Genomic DNA, 7,896 nt, shown 5'->3' on the forward strand with positions numbered 1-7,896 from the left:
TTACATTTTTTCATTTCCACGTAAATTGTGGCTTGAGGGGCCACACCTTTTTATATTGATTTAAGAAAAAAGATCACACATAAGGGTGTATCTATAGCTAACTACTTAACATCTAGAATCATATTAACAAAAAGGTTCATATTCATTCTCAAACATATTAAATTGTACATCAGCATAGCCACCAGGGCTAGCCTCCAAGAGCAATCTAGAAAATTTCCACTATTCAGAAGGGTGACAAGAATCATAGTCCATCTTGCAAAAATCATTTTCTAGATCGATACACAAGCTTTCTCAAGAGTATAGAGAATAGCCCAAGCTTCCATCTAATTTTTAGAATGAGTACTTAAGGAAGTAGAAAAGAAAAACTAAACAGGGCTTAAAGTTCCACTACTAGTACCACCCATTCCTGTTGGACGTGGATTACTCCTTCAAAACCCATCTATATTGATTTTGAGGAAATCATTTCGGAGGGGAGACACTAACCTAAATGGTTCACTTTATTGACTTGCTGAACTCTGGGACCAAACCTATTTTGTGAAGAAAGAGAAAAGCATTGATCCAAGTGATTAGCAATGTGAAGATCCAAATGAATAGTTGACTGAGATAGCTCTTGTTTCGACAGACCACCCTCTCATGAAATCTCATTCATATTATAATTTTGCACGATCTTATCATAGCAAAGGTGATTATGAAATTGCTGGCCGCTACTACTATTTGGCAGCCTCAAATTACATGTTACACTTTGATGTTGGTGTTGCCATTCAGAAGTTTTCAACTTCAACACTTCAAAAGAAAAAACGTACTGCTGATGAGGTTATGAAAATGTCACCTATGCAAATAAATGTTACTTATACAAATGTCGGTTATGACATCTTGTACATATGTTACTTAGTCTAGTGTCACTTAATCAGTATCGCTTTTAAAATTTGTAAAACTAATATTGTTCTTCAAACTTAGTCTTTTGTTGGTTTAGAGTCAACAATTCATTTTTTAAAATTAAATATTTAAATTTATATTGGAAAAGGTAGAAACGAATACTTATTGATTTAACTCAATTTATAATTGTTATTTAAATATTTCTTAAAATAACATAATCCTTAATCTTTTTTTTAATTCTCTTCCAACTATCTCTATTTAGTGCCTACCATGTTTATGTGCATGTTTTTTATGTGTTTCGGATAATAAGTCTAATTTAATTTGTCTATGGACTAAGACCTTAAATTATTGAGCTTCTCTTTGTTTTGTGAAAACTATAGCATTCTCTACTTAACAAGGCCAACCATGTGAAGGTGGAAGCTCATCATGGCCCCTCCTAGAAGTCTCTTATGACCCTTTACGACATTTTAAGAGCTCTAAGATTTATTCTTAGGGATCATAAACGGTCGTAAAGGGTCATAAGAGATCTTAGGACACAACAACTAAGAAATATAATTGTAAGCATCATGGTCACATTTTTTTGGAATCAATGTAATTGAGTTGTATACCCAAGCGACGAAGTGCATCTAGAAAATGAAACTACAACCTATTGGGATTGAGACAAACCTTATAAAACAAAAGTAGCTAGGAATGATCGCTTGCCAATATCTGTTAAATAGATTTGTGGGAGGACCTTGTATTCATGACCTACACCTTGTATTCATGAGCTAGGAATGATCGCTTGCCAATAGTTGTTGAATACATTTGTTGGAGGACCTTGTATTCATGAGCTACAGATGTATTCAGCAACTGTTGGCAAGCGATCATTCTTATAGATGAATTAGACTTGGAATCAAAGGTATGGAAGTTGCTTTGCATTGCTTGGGTACACAACCCAATTACGTTTCCAAAAAAATGTGACCATGATGCCTACAATTATGTTTCTTAGCTATTGTGAAATCTACATATTTGATAGGAGAAGCATTTGAAGTTTATGTTGTGAATCCACTAAATAGGGTCAAGATTTGATTTGGGAATGTTGGTTAGATGATCTGAGAGAAAGAATGCATAGACAGATGGAGAGAGAGATAATACAAGTGGTAGAAAGAGCCATGCCATTTGCAGGATGCCACCATCCTTTTGGTAGATCAAAGGAAAACATGGTAAGGACTATAATACACATTGTCCTCAAGAATATTATCTAGGAGTCTTTCTATCACTTGTATTATCTCTCTCTCCATCTATCTCTCAACTCTTTCTCTCAAATCATTAGACCATACTGTTTAATCTTGCTAGGCTGTTTGAACAACTACATGACACTGAAAAAGAAAATATTTTGTACAGGCTAATATTGTTCAAGTTTCCTGATTATGTGGATGCATATCTACGACTTGCAGCCATGGCCTAGGCTCGAAATGAGATCCAACTAAGCCTAGAATTGATTGGGGAGGCACTTAAGGTGGATAAAACCTCAGTAAATGCGATTACCATGCTTGGCAACCTAGAACTGAAAACAGATGACTGGCTTAAAGCAAAAGAAACAATTAAAGCTGCACAAAATGTATCAGATGGTAAGGATGCTTATGCTGACATTAATTCTCTTGGAAATTAGAATTATTTTGCAGCTTCACGCAATGAGAAGAAGGATCCAGATGCGGAGGGAATACATCTTGATAAGGCTAGGGAACTGTATTGTAAAGTGTTGGCTCAGAGACCTAGAAATGTCTATGCTGCAAATGGGGCAGGCATTGTGCTAGCCGAAAGGGGTCATTTTGATATTGCAAAGGAAATTTTCACACAGGTTCAAGAAGCTGCAGCAAGAAACATCTTTGTTCAGATGCCTGATGTGTGGGTAAATCTAGCACATGTTTACTTTGCACAAGGATAGTTTGGGCTTGCAGTGAAAATGTATCAAAATTGTTTGAGGAAATTCTATTTTGGCACTGACACCCAAATTTTATTATATTTAGCTCGATCACATTATGAAGCAGAATAGTGGCAAGATTGTAAAAGAACATTATTAAGAGCAGTACATTTGGCACCCTCAAATTACATGTTACGCTTTGATGTTGGTGTTGCCATGCAGAAGTTTTCAACTTCAACACTTCAAAAGCAAAAACGTACTGCTGATGAGGTTCATCAAGTAGTGTCTGAATTAAAGAATGCGCTCCGTGTGTTTAGACAATTGTCAGTAGTGCCAAGCCCTCATACACATGGCTTTGATGAGAAGAAGATAGAGTTGCATGTGGACTACTATAAACACTTTCTTGATGCTGCCAAAGTTCACAGAGAAGCAGCAAAACATGAAGAACAGCAAAGCCGTCAAAAGCTAGAAGTAGCATGCCAACTTGTCCTAGCTGATGAGGCAAAATGGAAAGCTGAGGAATAACGAAGGATTATGATGGAAAGGAGAAAGCAAGAAGAAGAATTGCGGCGGGTGATGCAACAAGAGGAGCAATTTGAACGTGTGAAAGAATTATGGAAGAGTAAGCGTAAGGACAGGGATGATGATGATGATGAGGTTGGTCAATCTGAAAAGACAAAAAAGAAGGAAAAGAAGAAAAAGAAGAAGGATAAGGATCACAAGGCTTATGATTCTAATATGGAGGAACCTGATATTGCCATGGAAAATGAGGCAAATTATATGAGTGATAAGGCAGAAGCTGATACGGAAAATGCCCAAGATCTTCTTGCAGCTGCAGGTTTAGAAGACTCTGATGATGGCGAGACAAATTCTACAGTTTCAACAAAATCATGAAGGAGTCGTGCATACACTGATTTTGAAGATGAAGAACCCTTACAGAAACAGAGTCCCAGAGAAGACAATACTTTTGATGATGATGTCTACGCTTCCTGAGGATTAACTAAACAGATTCCAAGAGAAGATGATACATAGAGTGATGATGGATAAGCTACCTAAACATTTAGTCAATCAAATATGCCTTGTCCCTTCCAAATCTATTTGACATTGTTCCAAGTCAAAAACATCAATTGAATCATCTGTATGGAATCTTTTCCTTTTTTCCATTTATTGTTTTATATGGGCAACCTATTCGTGTCCTTATTCTAGAACATTTTATGTGTTCTTCAATGTATATGCTTTATCTTCCTATCAGATTCTAGATTAGAAGAACACACAATTGAAAATAGATTATCTATTTTCTTGAGGTTTAACCTAACAAATTCCAAGATAAGATGATGCATACGATGACAATGGATAAGATACCTCAAAGTTTAGTCAATCAAATATGCTTTGTCCCCTCCAAATCTGTTTGACATAATTAAATGAGATCTATTCAAAAAGCCTCAAACGAATCATTTGTAGGGCATCTTTACATTTTTTCTGTTTATTGTTTTTATGGCAGCCTATACTTGTCCTTTTTTTATATCATTTTCTGTGTACTTCAATGTATATGGTTTATCTTCCTATCAGAGTAACAAGTAGTTGGTGTTGTTGTTTTTATTAGTGTGAATTATGCAAAGTAGCCAATTGCGTTTGATAAGAAACTCAGTGTCAATTCAAACGACATCCATTTCAAAGGAAGAAGACCGTAATCTATTTTTTCAAGCACTTCTTCTTGATGTGATAAATTGGTAGATATAAATAGAAACTAAACTTTGATCAAATTAGTACATACAGTTTGAACCTAGAAGACTTTTATCTAATTCATCAATTGTAGCAATATTAATCATACCATAATAGAATAATACTGAAAAAATAAATTACAAATTACAATTTTCATACCAACACTTTTCATGGTGATCCACGAGAATCACCAAATGCATTGCAGAATAAAAATGTAAACATATTCATATTCTTCAAAAATTTTCAATTGCTTCCATCTAATTAGTTTCACAATAAAAATTCTATGAATCCAAAGTTCTGAATCAGCAAGACAAGATTTTTAATAAAATGTATGAGTTAGAGCTTCAACCGAAGATTTAATTCTAACAATTAAGCAACATATATACATTCAGGTTTTATACAATAGAAAGAAGGCAATATTAGAAGGGGTTTAAGCTTCTATGTGCACGATCGTAGCAAGAATGAAAGAAATTTTGTTCATGTAGATTTCATTTTTTTTTGTCACTCACAGAGATAAGTCGGAGTCTTGTTTCAAAGCGTAATCCTCCAAGAAGGGGGTCTAAAACATAGGAGAAGAAGTAAAAGCGAACCACATATTGGAGATATTACATGCATAACTAAAAAGAAAAAAAGTGCATGAGTTTTCAAACACTTGCAGACATATATGATAGTAACCAGACCCAAATAGCTATACTCATGAAATGCCAACAAAAATATCTAGTGAGAAGTCTCTAAGAAAATGAAACTTGATTTCTAACATTTGAGATACTTGCATGTGAGTTACAAATTAAAATCTTCTATAGGAAAAAAAGTTGGGTTCAACAATAATAACAGATTTTCAGAACCCCATGATTTTCTTCCAACTCCTACAATGAAGATGGAAGAATTATATGCAGAGAATAGAAAGGAAAAACATAACTTTTTCTATGGAGGAAATAACCCACTATATACCTTTAAAATGGTGAAGAATGCCCAAATTTTTAGTAGGAAAAGCCACGGATTCTACTCCAAACATAAAAATGAAATGCTATAGGAAGACGATAAGGGGTTTGCTATTATAAAGGTCTGAAAGCAACATGATACCATATTCTCATTACTCAAACATAGTTACCTTCATATAAAAATTATGGAGAATATGGTGAAAAGCTCTAAACAATAGTGGCAAAATCATCCAAAAAAAATTCCAGGAAACCGCATGAAGGCTCAGTAAAAGAATCAGTGATTATGTTCAAACCCTAAGGAGAGGCTCTTTGTATTTGAAGTTTTCATATTCCAAAATATTGAATGGTGAAAATGATTCGTTTAGGGTTGAAAAAACACAACATATATGCTCCTCAATTCCTTTTTCATAAATTTAGGAGTCCGAGTGCGTTGATGGGATTTTATTTTTTCCAAGTCCATGTTAATAACACAAACCATGGGTGTTTAGTGGGGTCTTACTTTTATGTCCTTAGAAAATGCCTCAATTGCTAAGTGCACCCAGCTACACTCAAAGTTGATTAAAGGAGCTGACGAGCAGCTGAATACAAGAAAAATGCAGTGAAAGCCACCTATACAACAAATAGAGAGGAAGCTTATTGAAGAGGTTCCCATCTCACGCATAGATTAAAGACAGAGAGTAGGCCAATGAAGAAATTCACGCAAGTGATAGAAAGCTGTGGCCATTGGGGGAGATTTCAAGGCGCCAACAAAGAGAAGCCGCGTTAAGAATGTAGCAGGTGTTAAAAGGGAGAAACAAGCTAGCTAGGGGGGGCATTTCCACAGCAAAGAGTAGCCGGCAGGAAGTTTAAACACCTTTGCTAAATGGGAAGTCAAAAAGAAGAGCAAAAATGCCCATAACATGAATGATCAATACATAGCAATAAGTCACAACAAAGTTTAACGCACTCGTGCCCTTGTGCCCTTATGCCCTTTTCGTGCAAATGTTGATGCAGACTCGCAGACTCGTAGCGCAAATCAAATGTGAATTACATTTTTGCCTTTTTTTTTTTTTGTTTTATGCTGCCGTGTTGGTCGCAATTCCAACCAAAGTAATTCGTCGCAATTGCGACCAACACGGGCTAGTTATTAAAAAAAAACAAAATTTTGTTTGTTAACGTGACCAACCAAACCATTTTAAAAACTTGGTCGCAAATTTTGGTCACCATTTAGGGTTAAATCCACTAGTGACCTAATATTATGTATGTTGTGAGCCTCATCTCTCGGTTCACGCAAGATCCACATGAGTCTCATTGGCAAGCTGCAAAAAGAATGTTAAGGTATGTGAGTGGCACACACAGTTTTGCTATTCATTATTCTTCTAATGATGAGTTTGAGTTGGTTGGTTACATGGATTCTGATTGGGCCAGTTCAATGGATGATCAAAAATCAACCTCTAGTTATGTTTTCTCACTTGGTTCTGGAGTTGTTTCATGGAGTAGTAAGAAGTAGGCAACTGTGGCTCTCTCTTCAGCAGAAGCAGAGTATATTGCAACAGCAACAACCAATTGTCAAGTGATATGGATTCAAAGGAGTCTAGAAGATTTGCATTTGGTTCAAGAACATCTTAAAACTATTTTTTGTGATAATAGTAGTGTCATTGCAATGACCAAGAATCCGATGTTTCATGCTAGATCGAAGCACATTAAAATCCATCATCACTTCATTCAAGATTTGGTTTAGAATGGTATAGTGGAGTTACAGTTTTTACTAACTTCTGAACAAGTTGTTGATATCTTCACCAAAGCTATCACTACTACCAGTTTTACTACTTTGAGGAATCAACTCGGCCTCCTTCCCATTGTTCATGTAGGGGGAGATTGAAGCCATGTGTTCACCATGCACGCATCCACCGCTCATGAGCAGAATGCACTCATAATGCATTACCACCATTTTTTTTAAAGTTTAAGCTCTATGCTCAGTTTCATTGCATGAGTCTACCTCATCAGTCTTAATTTAGATTGATTTATTAATTTAATACTTAATAAAACTGCATGTTGCAGTTAGCTTCTTAGACATTGTTTTAAATTATTTTTTAATTAGTTTTCATAGTATGCAAAAATGTTATTATCATGCAATCCCTTTGCATGTTATTGTTTAGGATTTTTTTATTGTAGTTTTCACTATCTTCCTTGATTGACATTCAAGCTTAATTTTTTTAGTTTTCCTATATTATGTACTATTTGAATTAAAAAATAACACATTCAATAAAAATAAGGTTTTTATTCTGATTTTAGTTGTCCATTGTTTATACTTTATTTTTTATTTCTTTGATTATTAGTATAGCATTCATCTTAAAGGTATCGATATATTGTAGCATTCTATTTACAAGCTCATTGAATTATAATATTCCACATATGATGGACTCTTCTTTTCTTGGTAATATTCAAATATAATGACTTGAGGGATGCATGATC

At 34.9% G+C, this 7,896-nt stretch overlaps 1 pseudogene; it reads left to right on the forward strand.

Annotated features, from left to right (window-relative positions):
• Nucleotides 1-633: 633 nt before the first annotated feature.
• Nucleotides 634-3,772, forward strand: LOC149574827 (protein CTR9 homolog pseudogene; annotated as a pseudogene).
• Nucleotides 3,773-7,896: the final 4,124 nt, after the last annotated feature.

This window comes from Cupressus sempervirens, chromosome 2, assembly GCF_028749045.1.
Source record: "Cupressus sempervirens isolate cs-2001-9-10 chromosome 2, ASM2874904v1, whole genome shotgun sequence".
In the NCBI taxonomy this organism is placed as follows: domain Eukaryota; kingdom Viridiplantae; phylum Streptophyta; class Pinopsida; order Cupressales; family Cupressaceae; genus Cupressus; species Cupressus sempervirens.